The sequence below is a fragment of the Quercus lobata genome, chromosome 4, assembly GCF_001633185.2.
Source record: "Quercus lobata isolate SW786 chromosome 4, ValleyOak3.0 Primary Assembly, whole genome shotgun sequence".
Classification (NCBI taxonomy): domain Eukaryota; kingdom Viridiplantae; phylum Streptophyta; class Magnoliopsida; order Fagales; family Fagaceae; genus Quercus; species Quercus lobata.
Genome location: NC_044907.1, coordinates 25,466,709 through 25,488,285, shown reverse-complemented (window position 1 = coordinate 25,488,285; position 21,577 = coordinate 25,466,709). Strand labels below are relative to the sequence as shown.

The following is a 21,577-nucleotide window of genomic DNA, read 5'->3' as shown; positions in this document are numbered from 1 at the left end:
TGCCATGTCGTAATAGGGTTTTATAAGTGTGGTATCGTAACGGGCTTTAGAGGTGCCGTATCGTAACGGGCTTCAGAGAGGGTTTTGTTAGGCTTTCTTGGATTTTGCCTACAAGTTAAATGATTTTGGGCTTTTTGTGGAGATAGCATAATTTTGTGGCCCAATCTTGGTAGCAATATAGTGAGTATTTTTGTAAAAACCCAACTTGGATAATATGTGGGATATAATGGATAGTATTTGTGAGAGGGCCCAAGGCAATTTATGGGGCTTATATAGGGAATATTTATGGAAGTCCAATAACATGGAGAATATATGGGTAATATATGGGGAATATTTATGTGAGCTCAAAATAATTTATGGGCTTGTGTGGGGATTTTTTTAGGGAGTGGGCTAATGAAATTAGGGTTCAAAAATTTGTACCTCAACAAAAACTAAATGTATGGGTGACAGGCCCAGAAGTGTGTATTGGGCCATGGGCCTTGTCCGAGGGCATTTAATAGTTCGAAGACGGGTAAACATTATCATGGAAGTGCACATTAGCGAATAAAGAAAGGGGTCTAGTCATGAGGGTTCAGAAAGGAGGTCCGAGGATGAGTGCCACCTTGGCTTAACAGAGCAGAGGTCAGAAGGGTGGACTTGCCATCAAGAGCAATGTTCAAGGCAGTTCTACTAGTTAGGATAAGCATCAAGAAGGGATAAGGCAATGGGAAAGTAAGAAATATCTAAGGGAAAGCTGTTGCCACAGCATTGAATACTCTATAGCTAACTCTCTTGTCGCATTAATGTGGAGGTGATACCTGAAAAGTGATATTCAGCCTTACAACTATCTCTAAAAACTTCAAGAATGTGCTGATGGGACAAGGATAAAAGTTAGCCATCTGATCAACATGTGGACGGCTGAGATGGAGTGAAGAAGGGTAATATAAAGAAAAAGAAAATCCCATTGTAGAGGGGATCGGAGAATTGATAGTAAAAATACTGTAGCACTAAGAGTTGTAGTTGTAATCAGTCAAAGAGCAATATATTCAAGAACTACTCTTCTCGGACTTACCAAGAAAGAATTTCTTTGCAAAAACTTGTTTTTCTTTGTCTTTTCCTTGCTTTCTTACCATCTTCAATCCATTGTGAACGTTGTCCAATTCATTGAAGCCTAGTTTTTAGCCCACTCTCTACAAATTCTTTGTATTAGGCTCTTTGTAAAAACTTGTTTTTCTTTGTCTTTTCCTTGCTTTCTTACCATCTTTAGTCCATTGTGAACGTTGTCCAATTCGTTAAAGCCTAGTTTTTAGCCCACTCTCTACAAATTCTTTGTATTGGGCTCTTTGAGCCTTAATCCTTTTACCTTTTAGGCTTAGGATCAAAAACTTGCCCTTACACTAAGGTTATTAAAATATTAATAATATATTTAATATTTAAAAATAAATATATTAATATTTAGAAATGGTGTGGAACGGTGTAGTTTTCGCATTATAAAACCACAAACTACACTACACCATGCGGTATGGTGCACTATTATTTGGTGATGCGGTGTAGTTATGCCATTTTGCGAACAGTTCTAGTGTGCTTTTTATGGTCTATGCGGTTTGGTGAACACCCTTATGTGTACATATGCAGCAATAGAAACTTTAAAACCATATTTTCTTTGAGAAAAATTGCCAACAAAATCATGGGCAACGATGGTTTTTAGGGTCATTTCGGGGTCTAGCTAGTAGTTACTACACCAACATCCAAAAAAAAACCAATATAAACCAGCTTCCAATAATAAGATAGGTCATATTTTATGGTAGGGAAAAAAAACTTTTATTATTGAAAAAACACTGTAAAAATCAATTTTAACAAATTTATTTTTTGTAAAAGCCCTCTAAGAATAATGGTTCTTAACTTGTGTTTGTTCCTTTGAGTTACGTTAAGAACACTCTCAAGAGTGATTATATATGTAGGGTTTTACAAGAAAGAATGCTAGTTCTAAGAAAAGTGAGACTTCTCATAATTTTTCATCTTTCTAAAATATGGAAGATGCAATTTAATCTAGAAAATGCATGCATATGATATGGACCCACATAGTAATTAAGTTCATTAAATAAATATGTCCTTAAAACACAATTGGAAACCATATCCATTCGATTAGAAGGTATTGAGTACCTAACATCTTCTCAATTTCATACCTAAAAACTCAAGTTTAGGTAAGTAATTTTCTTGACCTAAAGTAAGAGCCACCTTCTCTATTCATCCTATCCTAGAGTTAACAGTATATTTCTAAGTCCATATTTATGACTGGCTACACCAAACTGTTTCTAAAAAGGCCACTAAAATTCAAGGGTCACATTTTAGGGCACTCATAATCAATATACTTAAAGATGGTAGTTTAGGCTACTATAAGGCCAACCACCTAGCTATATGCAATTGCTAAAAATTACTTTTGTCCTATATGCAATTGCTAAAAATTACTAGTATCAATAGGATATCATTAAGAAATTGAGAATGTGACAAGCTATTCCAACCTCTTATTCAAATTGCTATTTATCTATTTTGAAATTTTATATAAATATGAATGTCAATTGACTAAATTGAATTTCTCTTTTTCTTTTTCTTTTTCTTTTTCTTTTTCGGTACTCAACTAATAAAGGAATTTTAGAATTCGCCTTACCTACGAGGAAGGGCTGCATGAGGGAGTTTAGAGTTATCTCATGTTACGTACCCATTATTTTTAATGGGCCTCCACTCGAACCAAATAAAAATAATAATAATAATTGAACATGGTATAGAAAAAGACAATAGCAACTTTATTTACACCAATCAAAAAGATAAAAGATAATTGTATGAATAAATGAGTGGAAATAATTAAATTATTTTCAATTCATTCAAGCAATTGGTTCGTATCTTTTATTATCCTAGCTTCTAATGACATGTAATATAAAGAACATGTAATAATAAATTAAGATGGTTTCTCAAATATTATATCACATAGTATTGTTATATGAGACATAATATAAAGTATTACAAAATGTTTGAAAATGCATTATCCATTGCACAAGTCTCATATTTATGAAGATTCATCGGAGAGCATCAAAGGTTGAAATCCATGATGAAGACTCGCTTGCCAAACTTTCTGCATGTTGGACATCGTGTAACCTCATTCATGCTCATTCCATCCTTCTAATGCATGCACTATCCCAGCTATACGCCATGCACTCATCACCCTTCTTGGCAACCAGTTCTGCACCCATATATTTCAAAGCTTCCATAAGCAAAGTGATTGGAAAAATCAAATTTAAAATAATAGTGTCATTCAGCATTAAATTTCAAAAGAAAGGGAGTGACAGATTCTTAGCACAAAATTCCCATTAATAGTAATATTAAATTGGGTAGAGCCCAACACATGTAAATTTAAATAGAAGATAAGGTAGACACAGAAAATTGAACTCAAGATCTCTTATTCTAATACTATATTAAATTATTGATTCTCTCAAAAATTTAAGCTATTAAGAGATAATAAATTTATTCATTTATTTAATCTAACATTACGAACCTCACAAGAGTAGATATTCACAAGAGAAGGGGGAATCAACATTAATTGCTGGAGTGAAATGGTACATGCAGTCCTTACGATATTTTTTTGGTGGCGATTGTGAATGGGGAATAAATAATGTTCCCTTCCGCACCTTCAACTGTTCTTCTTCAGTCAATCCATCTCCTACTAACCATATCTGTAAAACTTTGTAGTGTTACTTATGTTGTTCATGGTTGAAAAATCCATTTCTAGCTAGATATTAGAATGTTTCAGCCTGTGGCATGTTCATCTAATGTACAAATTAGTGAAAGAGTAGTTTAAATATTCAAGAATAATTGAGCATAGGCTTAAATATTTGATGGTTCACCTTTTGAGCGTAGGTTTTTGAAAGGATCAAACTACTCTCAGACTTCGTGTCCAAGGCTTTGTTAAGCTTCATGTACTCGTCCTCATGTAATGTAGCCACCTAAAATGAGGTCATGTTAAAAGGTAAAAGCAGTAGTTTACCTTGTTTTTGGCCCATTTCATCCCAAAATAATTGTAAGCTATTCCGTCTTTGAGCTTTTCTTAAAAAATCAAAGTTCATAAATGGTTGTACAAATAAACCGACTACAGCACCACACCAATGCATGAAGCATGATGTACGCAGTTCATTAGTAAAATCCAACCTCGTTGAACTATACAACATAATGTAGTTCTCCTATCACACTCAACACAAGAGAGAGAGAGAGAGAGAGAGTTACATGACTCAATATTCTTTATTTAGATGCAAATTTTGATAAATCCTTACATTATTATCTTCGTGTATATATATATATATATATATATATGTACTTTTTACTTACAAAATTTCAATATAATTAAAAATCAATAATTAGGTCATCAATAAAATTTTTAAAATACAAATTTTTGTATTTTAAAATTATGCATGAAAATTCGATTAATGGATCAAATAGTAAATAATGTTCGATTAATATGAAATTTGGCAAGTGTATTAAAAATATAGAGAATATGTAATCCAACCATTGGATTTTCAAATTATTTATACAATAAAAAATTATTAAATACAAGCTTTTTATTATAATTTCAAAAAAACTTTATCAGCAAGGTAGATTTTTTGTTTTTCTGTCAAAAAAAAAAAAAAAAGCTCGAATACCATGAATTAATCTAAACCTTTTTTTGGTGGTGGGAAAAAAAGAATAAATATTTGTGCTGCACTTTAATTGTGATATCAAATTAATTTTTCAATTATGGGTTTCGGTCTTATTATTACATGTATTTTTTTTTAATTTGAAAAAAAATTATTACATGAATCTAATTTTTTTTTTTAAATAAAATTACATGAAACTAATTAGATGTTAAACATATATATCTGAATGCCTCATTTGCATAAATAAAATGCAATGGCAAAAGCAACCTTAGTGATTTTGCCTCGAATTAAGGAGCACTTGTGTTGTTCCTTTGTGAATACTATTTAGCACTACGGCAGCTGCAAGGCTACATCCATCCACTATCTTTATTTTCAGCTGAGGATGCCTCTGGACATATAGCCCACCATAACTATTGAGTTCCTCACCGTGCAAAAATTTTAAGAAAAAAATGTAAAATCTCCTACTAATATTATTACATTATATTTACAAATTAGCGTGATAGTGATAATATGATGGATGCCATATCAATAGCATTATAAATATTATATAAAAAAAATAGCATAATAAATATCTAATTTTTTTTTTTTATATCCTGTGTTTAAAAGTTGACAAATCAATTTGTATGGTTAATATACAGGGACGGAGCAAAGTTTGACATTGGGAGGCAATGGCCCCCCCGATATTTTGAAATATATATATATATATATATATATATATATATTATATATATAATGAGCTTGATTTAAAAGTTAGGCCCAAAAAACTTTAACTTGGCCCTCCAAAATCTTGGCCCTTTAAACCAAAAAAATTTTCAAACAATAACACATATCAGCCCCAAACTCTTGCACCCTAAACCCAAAAATGGCCCAAACAACACCATAAATTAGGTCAAATAAAATCCATTTCAACCTAAACAATATTAAAAAAATTTAACAAAATAAGTAAGCCCATTTTTAGACTGTGATAACAAAAGAAAAACCATTTCAGCCTCGAAGAGAATCTGCAGGCTGATGCCTCATTGCCATCACCAGTAGCCACGCATTTACACTTCACTCGTTCACTGTTGCTAGTCAGATCTCCATTATCATTGCAAGTATTTCTTCTCTCTTTGCATTTTGCAACACTTGACTCTCTGGCAAGTGAGTCAGTGACTTATTTGATTTTTCTCTTTTCCTCCGTACGCATTTATGTGTTTTGTCTATCTCTTGGAATCTTTTTACATACTGATTTATGTGTTTTGACTTTTGTATCTCTTTGTCTAAGAGACTGTCTTTTACGTGTGACTATATTTTTCTATTGAGATATGCTGTAAAATTGTGTGGTGTCAATAGTGGGACTGTGGGAAGTTGGTACTTGGTAGAAGCAGTTGATTGGATAACAATACTGGTAGTGGGGTAACAGTTGGTGTGGGGCAATGGGCAAGTGTGGCTGAATAATTAAACAAAAACAAAGACAAAACAATTGCATAAAATGTCACACCAACTTAACTAAATAAAATTGTGACACTTACCCACATTTAGTGACTCATAGTAATATAACTAGCTAATAAATTGATAATATATAAATTCATAAATTGCAAACTAATTAATTATGAATTGATAAGTAATGAACTTACCTTTAGAAAAGTAAAAAATTTATACTTAATGAATTATGCATGGTGCTTATATTCATGTTTACTTTGTAATAATAATTATTCCTTCTATGACAATCATTGATGATTTTTTAGATTTAAAAGAATTGTCTAGTTCCCTTTTCATAGATGATTGAAATATAATATATAAAAAATGATAGTTTTATTTGTTAAAAACACTAAATAGATACTTGTGGGTCCGAGAGGTCTGCAATCCGGCCCAAACTCTATCTGGGCCCAGGGCCCATGCCGAGGAGGTATTTTGCCGAGGACGAATAATCGATGGCCGGGGTGTCAAGGGGAACGGCTGAGAAACTACCCTGTCCTCGGCATTCCAGAGCTTCAATGAGAAGACCAACGTCTTGGTGGAGGCAATCCCCAAACAGCCCCCTCAAGGGGATGTGAGTGGAAGGGGGGCCCATAAGGAAGCAGGGTGTAGGATTGGATCAAGGAAAGTGCATTCCCCCTCCCCGCATTAAATGCATCTGCCAGCGCCTAGATCCGATTAATGGGAAAAGACGTTTAGACGGTGTAAACTTCGATCTTCGCAACTAGTAGAAAGTAAGAGGGGACGGTTGATGGGATGGATACAGAAATAAGCACCTGCTTGACCAACAAGTGGAGGGACAGGATCAACCAAGACAGACTATATAATAAAAAGGTAGGTGCACCAAGCAAGGGGCTGGGAAAAATGGCCAAAAATCAGAGCCTCCCAGCCCACCTCCAGGAGAAAGATTTCAGGGGTGAAGAAAACTTAACCACGCATGAACACCACGAAAAACCCACCACCTGGTGACTAAGGCCTAGCCTTTCAAACTTACACTCTACAAATGATATTGTTTGGGCCTTTTTACATGCGAACCCAACACTACTACGGTTCGTTACGAATCGTGTCCTTACAATACTTATTTGGATTTTTATGATTTTTTTTTTTTTTTGTTTAAACTTCTACCCCACTCAACTAAGAATTCTAGCTCCGTCCCTGTTAATACGTTAAAATTATAGTATCCCTAACATCATTTAAGTCTTAAACTTTATGGAGAGAGAGAGAACCGACCTACGGGTGTGACCGGGTTGGTTTTGAAGGGGTTTTTCCAAAAGGAAAATATCCTCTTACACTCATTTATGTCCACTATTTTACATCAATATCCATAATTTATGCAGAAATATTCACATTTTAATGCATGAAAGTGAATGTATCAGTAAAATAAAATTAAAATAAAATAAAATAAAAACCGAGTGTAAGAGACTAAGAGTATCAATGTATCATTGCCCTTTTTAAAAAACTCAAACTGACCTCAATGGGCTGAAAAACCATCAGCCCAAGCTAAGCTGTAGGTGCTAAAATAATTGATCCAAACCAAACCACAGGTGATGGGTTTGAATATTTTGGGCTGGTTGGTTTGGGTTCATTATATATGTCAAGCCCACTCAACCATTTATCTGCAATAATGCTTTTTGGTTAATTGGTTTTGGTATATTTTGTCATGTCCATTGGACTATTTTTCTCTAATAATATTTGTAGGTTTTAGGATAAATGAGAGATAAAAAAAATAGGTTCGAACTTAGGATCACTTGGTCTCTAATACAATGGGAGATAAACCATTTTCAAAAGTTTATGTAAATTGTTAAGAAATTGTTAAATTAATTATTTAATCATAATTATAACAAAAGAAACCATCGTTGTTTGCAATCACATTTTCTTCTAGAGTTTGTAAAGTATCTTAGGAGCTTTCTATATAGCTGATCAAAAGTTGCTATGAATTATCAGAAATTCATATAGTAGTCTAAATTAAATGTTCTTTCTGGTCACCAGATCATTGATTTATATGCGTTCATATTGTTGTCTACTTGTCTCCAAGTGCACCACCAAAGGGGAAAAAAATTATCTGACCAGTGCATATATGAAAAAAAAGAAGAAGAAGAAGATAGATAAAGAGAATTAAATAAAAAATAATAATAATGATAATAAGAATAAGAGAAAACCAACTCTTACCTGGTTCATGAGACCTAGACTGAACACTTTAATGCCCTTTTTATCAGCTTCAAGTATGGCTTGCTCAATTAAATAATTGATAGTCATTGTGCCATTGCAAAAATTACTGTGGCATCAAGTAGATAAATAAAATGTTGGCCAAAGTTGGGGAAAAAGAAAAAGTGGTGAAATTTTTTCTTACTTGTATACTATACTTGGGGATGACCCAAGTTTGTAAACTGAGCTTATTGAAACGATGCCTCTCAACCACAAATGTTCGACCATATATCCAAGTTAAAACCTTAGACAATAATGTCATGGGCCACATTAACCACATGTACCATTTTGAAACGTGAGGGCTAGAGGCAAAGGAAGCAAATCCAAGCCGCAGATGATAGATTGATTCTGGTGTTGTGAGATGTGTTAGATGCACTACATGGGGCACTTCTTCCTCTTTGTTGAGAGAAGCTTCATATAGTGCATCAGAGGATTTGTCCATAGTACCATAGATGTAATCATAAAAAGGCATAAATAGGGAGTAATTGGTCCAAAATTTTGTATGATGCAAAAAGAGAAACCTGTAATATCATATATTTAATCATATTCATAACTCTCCATTTAAATGTTAAAACAGAAATTTTCACTTGTTACAACCATGTTTTAATTGTTTTGCAAAATTGAAAGTGATAAATTGTGTTTAGTAGTGTAGCATCATGTTCAACAACAACACTAGATGGACCTATAGCGATGTTTTGAAAGTAGGCCTCCTATTTTTGTAATGACAACCTGCCACATTAGCAATTATGAAGAAAAAAAAATGTGAAATTTATTGTTCATCCTATAAATTAATAGTTATTTTAAAATTGTACTAACTAAACCAAAATAGTTAATTTAGTCCAGTTCTACTCTTTTCTCAGTTTCTAGTCCGTGTTTACCTATATAGCGGTAGAGGGCATCATCTCCAGGTGGCTATGATATGGCTAGTTTGGCATGTCATGGCATTTTGAAAAAAAAAAGGCGATGTAGCAATAGGAAAACATGTTATTAACCAAAAAGTGATATAGACAATATATTGGATAAATTTTGTGCACAAATTTCCATTGTATCTTCAAATTGTGAGAATATATATAGTGGGAATAGGTAAATTCAATTTTTTAAGTAAATAATGATGTGACATCCATTTATTGGTGGGTGTAAATCAAGGGGTTTACACCTCATCCTTATAGAACTTAAACTCAATCATAAATCATGCTTTGAGTAATTATTAATTTATTGCTTTTTTTTAAGAAAGAAATTATTGCATTTGACTTTTAATAAACTCTCATGAAAACATTAATAATATTGATATTCAGACCCTTTTGTAGTGGTATTTTGGGTTAAATAATGTGTTTGAGTTTGGTGAAAAACTGGAATTCAATGTGTGTGTGTTTAGTAGTTAGTTTGTTTCAAAAAAAAAAATTAGTATTCATTTTAACAAAGAAAATACTGGGACCACAATTTTTGCCACAACTTGCTTACACTGTAAGTTGTGAGTGGTGTAGTAAAAGTAGTAGGTCTACAACTCCACTACCCAAAATTTACCATGTAAACAAGTTATAATAAAAGTTGTGATCTTAACATTACTTTTTTAACCGTGAACTAACATAAATAGAGACTTATATGGAAAATAGGGATTTAAACTTACGAAGGAGTGTACATGAGAAACTTAAGTTGGGGAAAGATGGAGAACAGCCACTTTGGAATAAATTCAAAATTACAGTGACCCATGTTGTTCATCAAGTCTACGTAAGTAACATAACCGAAAACGGAAGCCAAAGAAGCATTTCCTGCAAAAATGCAGTCGCCGATGGTGTTGTAAAGAGCATAAAATATGCTATGTGCTCGGCAAATGGATGAGTGACAGCTGCCATAAGAAGAAATATAAGAATGAGAAGGTCATCAGAAAAATTATGGAAACTGTAAGTTGTTCCTTTTTTATTTCTTTTTTGCTTATTCGGCTTACTAATACTTCATGAAAGTCTTGGTCTGATTGATGTCTTAATCTGATGACAAAAAACTATCATCAGAAGCAAACACTATAAACTGAAACTCTAAAAAAAAAAAAAAAATTCACGAAAATCTAAAATTCAATTTATTATTGATGTATTAAAAATTATTCTCTCTCTCTCTCTCTCTCTCTCTCTCTCTGAATTCACCAATCATTAATGGCTCTAAAACAGCTAAGCCTATGTTCCATGCAATAATTCTATACAGGAAATTTATATAAAAGATCATTGGCCATGCAGATTCTTTTTTATTATGTTGTGAAAGTGACATCAATAACATTCATTATCACATTATTTTGTAAGTATTTTATAGTAATATTGATAGTAATTGTAGCATTTTCCATAAAATAGTAAACCCACCAGTTATGTTATTGAAGTTAGAAATCTTAAACTATATATCTTTCACTCCTACAAATAGCAAACACACTTGGTGTCCAACCCACCCATCCTATGATATTCTTAACCGTTTAACTTGAGACTTGATGCCAGAGAATTTCTTGATTTGATTTTCGAAAGCGTAAAAAAGCACTTCTTGAACCTTTAACACCTAGCATAACATGAATGACATGGCCCATGGCTCATAAAGTACAAGTTACTATAATTTGAATATTTCCTCTCCTTCTCTTTGCTTTCTCTATGGGATCAAACTCGATTATAAAATTATAAACGATCTTTTTTCAGTTGGGTTCCTAAATGTTTCTATTGGAAATACTAAGAAGTCCAATTGAGTTACAAGATTTTTGATATCCTAAACTATCTTCTACTCCTACATAAACAAACACACTTTAGTTCCAACACACAATCAATTATATCATCAAGTTGTGGTAAATTTTTATTACCTTAATAAATAGCTAATAATTTATTATTGTCTTAATTATCATTGTTAGGATTCAGCAAAAAAATTATCATTGTTAGGATCAATTATTAATTTAAGGTATATTATAAAAATGAGCATTTTATTTTTGAATCTGAAAATCTCCCACCTATTTGCATACATTTAAGGGGAAGTATTAGTAGATAAAATTCATATTGTACCAACAAGCATGATAATAAATTTAATAGGTCTCACAAGTCATTGGCTCTGTGACAATTGAGGAATGGTGGTGAGAATGGTGGATTTTTTTTGAAAATAACTACAAAAGCCAAACTATTTTATTAGTTAGCCAAGGTTTGAAACTAATTTGGTATCTAACAACTCGAGTCTTATAGACTCGATTTCACTGTAGCAAATCGCCTTCACCAGACTCGATTTCTGTCGCTGCTACTGTTCACCATCTTCTTCCTCGTTTTTTTTTTTTTTTTTTTTCTCCATTTCAGGTCCTGTTCACCATCTTCTTCCCTTCTTCCTAGCCCCCAAAAACCCAAGCCAATTCTTCCTTCTTCATCTAAATCCATTTCTCAAAATCCCAAACCCAAATTACGATCTCAATCGAAGCAAAAATCCAAACCCAAAAATCACGGTTTCTTCTTGCGTTTTTCTGGGTTTCTGCGTTGGATCCTGGACTGCATTGCTGTGATTTCTGGGTTTCTGCGTTGGTGTTTTCTGGGCTGCGTTACTGTTGGTGTTTTCCTGCGTTGCTGTTGGTGTCTTCCTGCCTAGCGTTTTCTGGGTTTCTGCAGCGTTGGTTTCCTTTTACATAACCTCATGGAAATCGAGTTTCTTAAAGTCGATTTGCTACAGTGAAATCGAGTATTATAAACTCGAGTTGTTAGATAACAAAATAGTTTCAAACCTTGCCTAACTAATAAAATAGTTTAACTTTTATAGTTATTTTCAAAAAAAATCCTGAGAATGGTAGCGAGAGTAAAGGTAATGGTGGTGTAATCCTCTATGAAGCCAGTAGTAAAGAAATTCCACCGGTCCCACATGAAGTAGAATTAATATTATTACTCCATCTATTCTCCAAATGGGCAAGTGTGAAGCTCTCTGTACCATGCTGCTGAATAGGTAGTATACGATACCACTGAGTAATATTTGGTCATCCCTATCCGGAAGTTTAATATAACCAAAACAAAAAAACACGCTTTAGACAATTACAATCTGTACTAAACTTTTATGTTGGCAACTCAGAATTTGGGGAAGTACTTGGGTTTCCCTCTATTGCACCAAGGAAGGAATGTGATGCCTTCAATTTTGTGATTGAAAAAATCCAAAGTAAGTTGGCTGGATGGCAATCCAAGCTGCTGTCCAAGGCAGGAAAACTAGTGCTAGTTAAGTCAGCCGCTGCTTCCATAGCTGATTATTATATGCAGTCTCATGCCCTGCCCATTAAAGTGTGCAATGCCATGGATAAGCTGATTAGGAACTTTCTTTGGGGGTCAACAGAGGAAAAAAGGAAACTTCACTTGGTTAATTGGCACACTGTTACCATGCCTAAGGATTGGGGAGGACTGGGTCTGTTCCAAATGAGACATAGAAACCAAGCACTTCTTGCAAAACTATGTTGGAGGATTGAAAATGAAAATGACGCCCCTTGGGCACAAATGTTATCAAAGAAATATTTAACCCCTAGTAGGTTGACTGAGGAGGGTAGAAATAGGCCTTGCTCAAAAATATGGGCAGCTTGCAAAGTTGGAGGCCCTGCGTATGTGAGAGGCCTTAAATGGACTATTGGTAATGGAGAGGATGTGAACTTGTGGCAGGACTTCTGGCTCCCCACGGGTCCACTTAGAAGACTCATCCAAGGACCACTTACAAGAGATGAAGTGTTGACAGTCCAACAGTGCCATAGTAACTCTATTGGTTGGAATCTGCAAAATCTTTCCTTTGAGCTTCCTAGTGAACTCATTGAAGCTATGAAAGCTACTCCATTCTCTAATAATCCAAACACTAAGGATTCCCTAGCTTGGGCTTTCTCTAAAGATGGTTTGTTCTCTTGTAAGTCAACCTATCTCTTAGCTAGAGATTCAAACCCTTTGAACCCGAGGACTGACACTGTGTCGTGGGTATGAAAGATGGATTGCCCTTCAAAAATCCAATTCTTCCTTAGGCTGTGTCTTCACAACAGCATTCCCACTTGCGAAGTCCTGGGTTCAAGGGGTTTAAACCTCAGCCCTATATGCCCTTTCTGCAATGAAGGTAATGAATCTATAAATCATATGCTCAGAGGCTGCAAATCAGCCATGGAGCTTTGGCAGAAGTTGGAGTTTCTCGGTTGCCTTGTAGACTCTTTCAATAAACCTGTTGCGGAGTGGCTGCAAGTGAACTGCAAAACTAAAGTGTGTTCAAGGTTTTTGGGTATTCCATGGAGAATCATCTTCATCATGAGCATTTGGCATATTTGGATCCACAGAAATGATTTTGTGTTAAGAACGGGGAGGCCTAACCAGAATCTTGATAAGAAATGCGTCCAAAGCAGTGCTGAATACTTCTCTATTGGTATGAAGACCAAGATTCCCCTCTCCAAGATTTGTGTTCCTGTTTCTTGGCAAAAACCCCCTGCGCGTTGGGCACGGATGGCTCTGCATTAGGCAGTCCAGGCAGAGCAGGTGGGGGAGGGGTGATTCGAGACCACTTACGCCACTGTATCAGAGGCTACAGCCGTGCGTTGGGTTCGACTAACAATGTTATTGCAGAGTTATGGGCGCTTAGAGACGGATTAATCATTGCTAAGGACCTAGGGCTTAATTATCTAATTGTTGAACTTGATGCACTGAGTGTAGTACATATAATAAATAGTGATAATTCTAATATGTTAATGGAGCCTCTACTGTCTGATTGCAGGAGCCTTTACAGAGAAATTCCTAACAAATGGATACAACATAATACCGGGAAGCTAATCAATATGTTGACACTCTAGCTAGAATGTGATCCAGTGTAATTTCTTCTTTTGCTGTTTTTGTAGTATCGCCGCCTGTGGTGGTCAGTTTGCTAGCCTTTGATGAGGCTGGCAATTTTTGTAACAGACTTATTAGCAGCCAGGGGCGGAGCCAAGGGGGGGCAACTGCCCCCCCTGACCTTCCTCCCAAACCCCTTTAGTATAGGATTTCTGGATTACTTTGCCCCCCCCACACCAAGAATTTCTGGACAAATTTCAAAGACAACCAATTAACCTCAAATTCTAACCCATAATTTCAGTTAACTATGCAAATGATACAAATTTGATAGTTTGATGCTGAAATTAATTCCCCCCCTTATAAAGAGAAGAGTATACAATATGTTATATATCTTAAAACGAAAACAAAGAGCTGCTCTTTCAAGACACCTGCAGAATTAGAATCGGCTACCACAGTGTTCTGATACAAAGAGCTGCTTAATATGCTTCTTTCAAATACCTGAAGTTCAAGTAATTGAGATTTTACATTCTATTGATCTAATATCATGTATGTTTGTGAGAGATAGTGCCTTATGAGGTGGCTTGTTATTCTCTGGTAGCACATGCAAGAACTTGCTTTGCTGTCATGAGATGTGCTACACACTTGTACCTTTATCAACAATGTTTTACTAAATATCATACTAGAGAAAAAAGATACAAAGAGATAATATTAAATTGGACACATTGACACTTACTAATTTTTTTTAATGGGAGATACACAGCACTTAATCTTTTACACCATTTGAAATTCAATTTTCATCACACTTTTTAAGTTTAAATAAAAATCGTCTACTAAATTGAGTTTAAAATATTTCATGGTTCCAATTCTAAGTAGCGGATCCATACTTTTAAATTATGTCTTATTTTTTCATGACACTAAATCTCTAATGCTTACATCTTTCCACTAATCTTTTTTTTCTCCCTCAATCTCTTTGACTCTTTCATTGTTTCAAATTCTATGTTTTGGTAACGAACTTTGAGGCTTTTTAGCAATGAAGTGTTAAAAATTAATTAAAAAATTGAATGGGAGATCAATAGATAAATGATTGTGCTTCCAAAGTTCCCTATAATTTTGCCCCCCCTGAATTGAAATCCTGGCTCCGCCACTGTTAGCAGCTAATCTAAGTATCCATCCTTTTTCACCAAATAAATAAAAAAAAACTTTTATGTTCATTAGCTTTTGTCAATAGAAAATGTTTAGTGGTGCATGTAATTCTTGTGCTATAGCTATGAAGGGATCGATTATGAATAATGGAAAAAAAAAAAAAAAAAAAAAAAAAAGTAATGAGTTCATGTAAAAGTGATTTTTCATTAGTCACAGTCGATCATATCATTAAGTTGTGGCATATTGTATGATCTTAGAGAAGAATAGTTTGACAATTGGGGGAGAAGAAATTTAAACCCAAAACATTTTCATTAGAAATACTATGAGATGCCAGTTAAATTAAAAGGCTTTTGACTACATGTATATATTTATATGAGTAATGTTAGAGACATAATCTTTTAGCGTAAAAAATAATGCACACAAAGTTCACAGGTAATCACGAATTCAATGCAAAAAAAAAGTGAGTGTATATACTTTGTGTGCAATAGTATGTGTAAAATAAACCCCATCTATTATATATACTAGTGTTTAACCCGCGCAGTGCGTAGGATAATTTTTAATTTTTAATAAACTCAATCCAATTTCTCTAATTTTGTTTTAGAATAACCCAAACATAACCTTTTCTATCCCAAGTTCTTTGCAGGATTTCATCGAACACCTAGTACTCATTTTAATAACCCTGTAGAACCCAATCACTAATACAGCTCCCCAACCAAAAAAAAAAAAAAAAATCTAATTAAAACAAAATTAGCCAACATTTATAAAGTTCATCCACTTCTCCTGGATCTTTCTTTTGTTTAATTTTTCTTCCTTATTTTTTTTTAATAATGGAAGTTCACTCAACATTCCCAAATTTGTTTTAAATATGCAACATTAAGAAGTAGGAAAGCAACAACAAAGTAGCATTGATCACATGAATAAGGACCTAAATAGGCTTGCTCTTGTGACTACATTATTAAGTCATGTTACAAATGAAAAGAAGTAACTGCATAAACTGAGAAATCAACACAGAACATGTAAGGAAACCAAATGAATTAATTGTCTAAATAGCTGTATGTTATAGCAAAAAGAGTGTTGAAATTACAACCAACCAAAAAAAAAACTAAATAATGAATTTACTATATATATATATATATATATACACACAAAATATAGAGATGAAGGATAACAATGCAACAACACATCAGGATTCCAAAGGTAAGCACTGATTAATCACATCAAGTGCAACAACAGAAATAGAAAGCTACATGATAATTTCTGGAATCTTGTAGAGAAAACAATATCGTATTTCCACATAATCATCAAAAATCTAGACCATGGGACCCTCAGAACCTCTCTAACAAAAACAGAGTGCCATTTAAGAAAAATAGACATCAGTTGCATTCCTTATCCAAACTCCAATACCAACAGTATAGAATGCCTCCTGAACAAACAGCTATTATTATGTTTAGAAACAGAACAATCAAGCCTATCAACAGTGCCTTGCCATTAATAACACCAGACTTAGAAAAAACCTGAAGCATTCTATATCAGAGTCAAAATCCCTTTTTCCCATGTACACACCACCTGTATGAGAAAAAGAAAATTAGAACCTTAAACAGGAGATATTACAAAAACAATCATCATATTCAAAATTTTGTCACTCTATTTTAACTGAAAAGTTGAGATTCTTCCAAACAGAGGTATATTTATGTTGCTGAATTTCATGCTCCTCCTAAAAATAACTCCATCATTGCCCAAACTTTCATTAAGCTTTGACCTATATCACATTAAAAGTAAGTCCCTCTCTCCCACCCTCAGTTTCACAAAGAAGTAAATTCTTGATTCCGTACAAACAAAAAGAAACTATAAAATAAACTGATACAAACCTGAGGGAGAAAGAAGCCAATGATTTGAATCATTTAGGTACTATTGGGAGAATTATACACATCATAAAACTTAAATTATAAACAATAAAAATAAATTTTAGAATTAAAAAACAGCAGAATTTTATCAAACAATTTGTAAGCATATAATAAAATGTATATATTGATTATATCTTAGGCATAGCAAAGCTGATCAGTGCTGTCAATTTCAAAAACTTAGCAGTCTCAATTTTCAAAAGAGGAAAAATACTAACTGTAATGAATTTCGTAAATGATCACTCAAAACCAAACCAATCTAATTCAAGCAAGAACTAATACAACAATAATTTAAAATGTTAAAAATTAACAACTGGCCAAATTACCTATCAGTGGCATGCTAATGGAAGCCTAACTCAAAACCAAATCTAATTGAAATAGCTAAATATAAACCAATCCAACCAAGAAATTCAAACCTAAATCATATTCAAACCCCAGATTTGAAAACGAAAAGGAAAAAACCAAAAACAATAACTTTACCGGTTACAGGTATACGGCAGCCTGTCTCTCTGTGCCTTACGGACTCTATCTGGGTGTATGATGTTCCGGCAGAAAGACCTAAAATAAGATTGAAAAAGGAAAATAAATATTAGAAATGGAAATACCCAATGATTTCAATTCTATACTTATTTAATCTCAATGTTTTCATAAAGATTAGAAATAGAAGCACCCAAAAACCCGAAACAAAAACGAATCAAATCTAAACATATCAACAAAAAAAACCCAAATGGCCAAATCTAAAAAATGGGAAAAAAAAATTGTACCGGTGCCAATTCCGACGATAAGGGTGGCGTATGGTCATAGTTTTTCCTTCATGTGTGCTTGCGGTTCCGATGGCCCAAGTCTGGCGAGGGAACAGGTAATGGCCAGCCATAGATATTTCTTCTCTCTTGGCGCCTACAAACTCTGCTTGCTTCTTCTACCTCCGTATCCCTTAATCAAAACCGAATCTACCCAAAAAACCAATTTAAATCATAATCAACACCCAATTGGTTCTCCAAATAAAAACCAAAAACCCTAAATTTTTAAATTTAAAATAGAGCTATACCAATAGCGATTTTGATTCCGATAGTCGGGTAGTGAGTGGAGGCTTACGGTGATGGCCGAAGATCTGGGTGGCGCCCTTCTCTCCATCTCTGCCCCTCTATTTCATTCTTGACTCCTCTTCGTTCTTGACGCTTCATCTTCCTTACTTCTTCTTATTCCAAGGAAAGAAATTAGCGGACAGTTAGATGAAGAAATTTGACAGGAAGTGAGAGACATCTTTTCATTCTTGTTTGCAAACTGCAGTTTTTGATCTCTCAATCTCTCTCTTCTTCTCCTTTCTCTGCCTCTCTATTTCTCTATCTCTCTTTTCTCTCAGTCTCTCTTTCTCCTTTCTCCATGTAGCAGTCCTTTTTTTTTTTCTTTTTTTCTCCTACTCTTTCTCCCTATCACAGTATCGCCAGGGTTTTTTTAGAGAGAGAAAATGTTAAGAAGACTGATATGAAGGGGCTAGATTTTTTTAGCTGTGACGTTTTTTTTAATCTTATTTTTAACCCCTTTTTTTATTTTAAAATATACACTATCATTGTCAGACGGTCTTACCCTTGCAAAACAAATGGAAACAGTGGAGGGGCTTTCAAAGGCCGTAGAAGTAAAAGTCGAAATCTTTAGAATACTGAAACGGTGTACCGTGCGAGTATTTTATCTTAAAGTTGTGTATGTGTCAGTTTTTAAAGGAGTCTTTTTTCCTATTTGTCACCCTCTCCTTAAATGTAGGAACCTACTTTCTCTCAGCTTCTGCTATTATATATATATATATATAGATATAAATTGATAAGAGGGTAATTTGTGATAAGAAACACATTAGTTTTACATGGATTCATCATTGACACAACTTTTATTATACAATACCAATAATCACAATAAATTATGTCAATAATTACGAAAAATATTGTGTATATATATATATATATATATATTATCCCTATACTTATTGATGCTTATAATGATCCATATTGTGCAGTACTGACCAATTTTGCTCTCTGTCAACTTGTTCAAATTCAAGACTCTTGTCAACAAGTAGGTTGCTGCCTTTCGCATTTCGATAACGAGAAAGAGAAATCAATATCTGGTTGTGAAGCATCCTCCATAACAGAAAAGGGAGTATGAGAAAGTTGGTTAGGTCCCTTAATTTCACGATCTCTTCCTTGACTATGAATGAGTATACAAAATACAAACCATTTAATTTAGTCATATATATTATCAAAACGTAGCCATAATATATTAGGTCGTTTTCAATTTGTCTTATAAGTAGTTCCTACGTACAAATGTTAGAAAGATTGAACTTGAATTTGATCCATCATCTGCATGTTAATAACCTCATCAAAAATAAAAGAATGTTAATAACTATCCTAAAGAAACAACGCCAAAGCATGTTTTTTTTTTTTTTTTACTTTCTTCCTAGTTTTCTTACGTTGGTCACACAAACTTGTTCATATATACAGCGATGGTGTACTAAACAATAAGGTATTAAGGTGTTAAACCCTAGTAAAGTAATTTCAAGAAAAACTTAATCGCCACCCTCAACGCTTGGCTAACCGTACGTCCCTTCTGTCACATGGCCCATTATATATGCTACATTTAACAAGAAAATATAGCAACAAAAACACAAGTTACAAACTGTGCTAGCTAGTGTGTGTGTAAGAGAGAGAGGGCTTCAATTATTGTCTTAGACTTGAAAAATTATATCTTATTTCAGGTGTATGTCATTTCTCTCATAGCAGTGCCACAAATGCAATGAGAGAGATGGCATATACACCCAAAACAAGCCAGGGTATACCATCTCTTTAAACTCCCTTTACACACTATCTATACACATGATGTGGCATCATGTCTTAGATGCTGACATTTTTTTAATATGTAGGCACTTGGTGTGAAAGTGTGGACATTATACGCATTCACCGAGTATGTGAAACATTAGATTTTCCAAGCAAAAAAATAAAATAAAATAAAAAATAAATTAGAGATTAGCTAAGAACACCACCTTAAAGCTACCAAGAGGTTTCCAAGGCCAGTCAGTGAGAATTCCTGGTTTAGAAGCCATACTTTCTTTACTGATACTTCCTTTTAGCTGGCTGCATGTGCAACAGTGCATTCAACCTCTATACATAGTATACTATACAATGATTAAACAACTAAAGCAAACACTATTTACTAAGTGAAGCAACCACATACTAAACAATTATGATTGAAAATTTTAATAAAATTATATATTTGATATTTTTAAATAAAATTTGAGTATAAATTTATTTACTAGTGAGAGATTAATGAGTTCTTTCAACATTTGTGTAGGGGAAATTCAATGAGTTCTACACTCTAAAACTGAGAAAAACAAATAGTCATTGTCACATCTAATGAATTTTTTTTTTTTTTAATTGGTTTTTCTTTGATATATAAAAAATAAAAATAAAAAGACAAAGTTTAGATACAAAATTGTTTGTAACCTAAGACTACAACTTTAATATATTTCTATTAGATGTGAGTTTTGACAAATCTATCATTAGATTACATTTTCTTCTTATATCTTCCGTACTTGCAAAATTTCTAGAAGATTAAAGATCAATAGCTATATCATCAATCAATTGTTTAAATTGCAAGTTTTTGTAGTGTAAAACTATGCATAAAAAATAAGTTTATAGATCATATAGTAAATAATATCTGATTTGACATGTGTATTAAAAGCGTAAAAAACATGCAATCTAACAGTTAGATTTTCGAAATATTTAGTAATGTTAATGATATTGAGTAAGATTGTAACTTTAAGTTACAACCAATTTTGTTGCTAAATTTTGTCCTAAAAAAAAAACTTTTTATTTATTAGTGAATATTTGAGACTTAATTAATACTTCAATTAGTACAAGGATACCGTTATTAATAAAAATTTGGGGGCCTTTTTTCACTGGGGCCATAGGATGTTGCATATTTGCCTCACCTATTGAGCTGACACTAGCTACATGTTTAATATATAATGAAGTACATGAATACATAAAACCCTAGTAGGATATATATATATATATATATATATATATATAGGAACTACATGGTTTAGGATTAGGCCTAAACGAGTTTTACACTTAGTTGGGCCTCTACAAATCAGAGTAAGATAGTCAGGTGCTCTAAAAGCCTTAGACACTCACGTTATCCCAAAAAAAAAGTATCACAATATTTCAAGTGCCTATATGCATGTGCCCTTTTATAAATGGTTTGAGAGAGTTAGAGGCTGTTTGAATACAAAAATTTCATCACTCAATTTCCGTCACTCAATTTCCATCACTCATCACTTAATTTTTCACACCCGTTTGGCACCATCACTCACTTTCCATCACTCAATATTTTTCACACTATTTATGGGCCCCATACCTGTCACTCAGTGCAGCTCTTTTCTTTTCTTTTTTCAGTA

The 21,577-nt window shown here is 33.6% G+C and overlaps 1 long non-coding RNA gene and 1 pseudogene across 1 annotated transcript; both read right to left on the bottom strand.

The window, feature by feature from the left end:
- Window positions 1-3,043: 3,043 nt before the first annotated feature.
- On the bottom strand, window positions 3,044-20,221 carry LOC115986554 (annotated as a pseudogene).
- LOC115986555 lies at window positions 16,398-18,638 on the bottom strand. Its single transcript, XR_004090775.1, has 4 exons — window positions 18,182-18,638; window positions 17,898-18,083; window positions 17,614-17,691; window positions 16,398-16,798 (listed from the first exon to the last, which is right to left on the bottom strand). It is a non-coding gene; the product is annotated as an uncharacterized LOC115986555 (long non-coding RNA).
- Window positions 20,222-21,577: the final 1,356 nt, after the last annotated feature.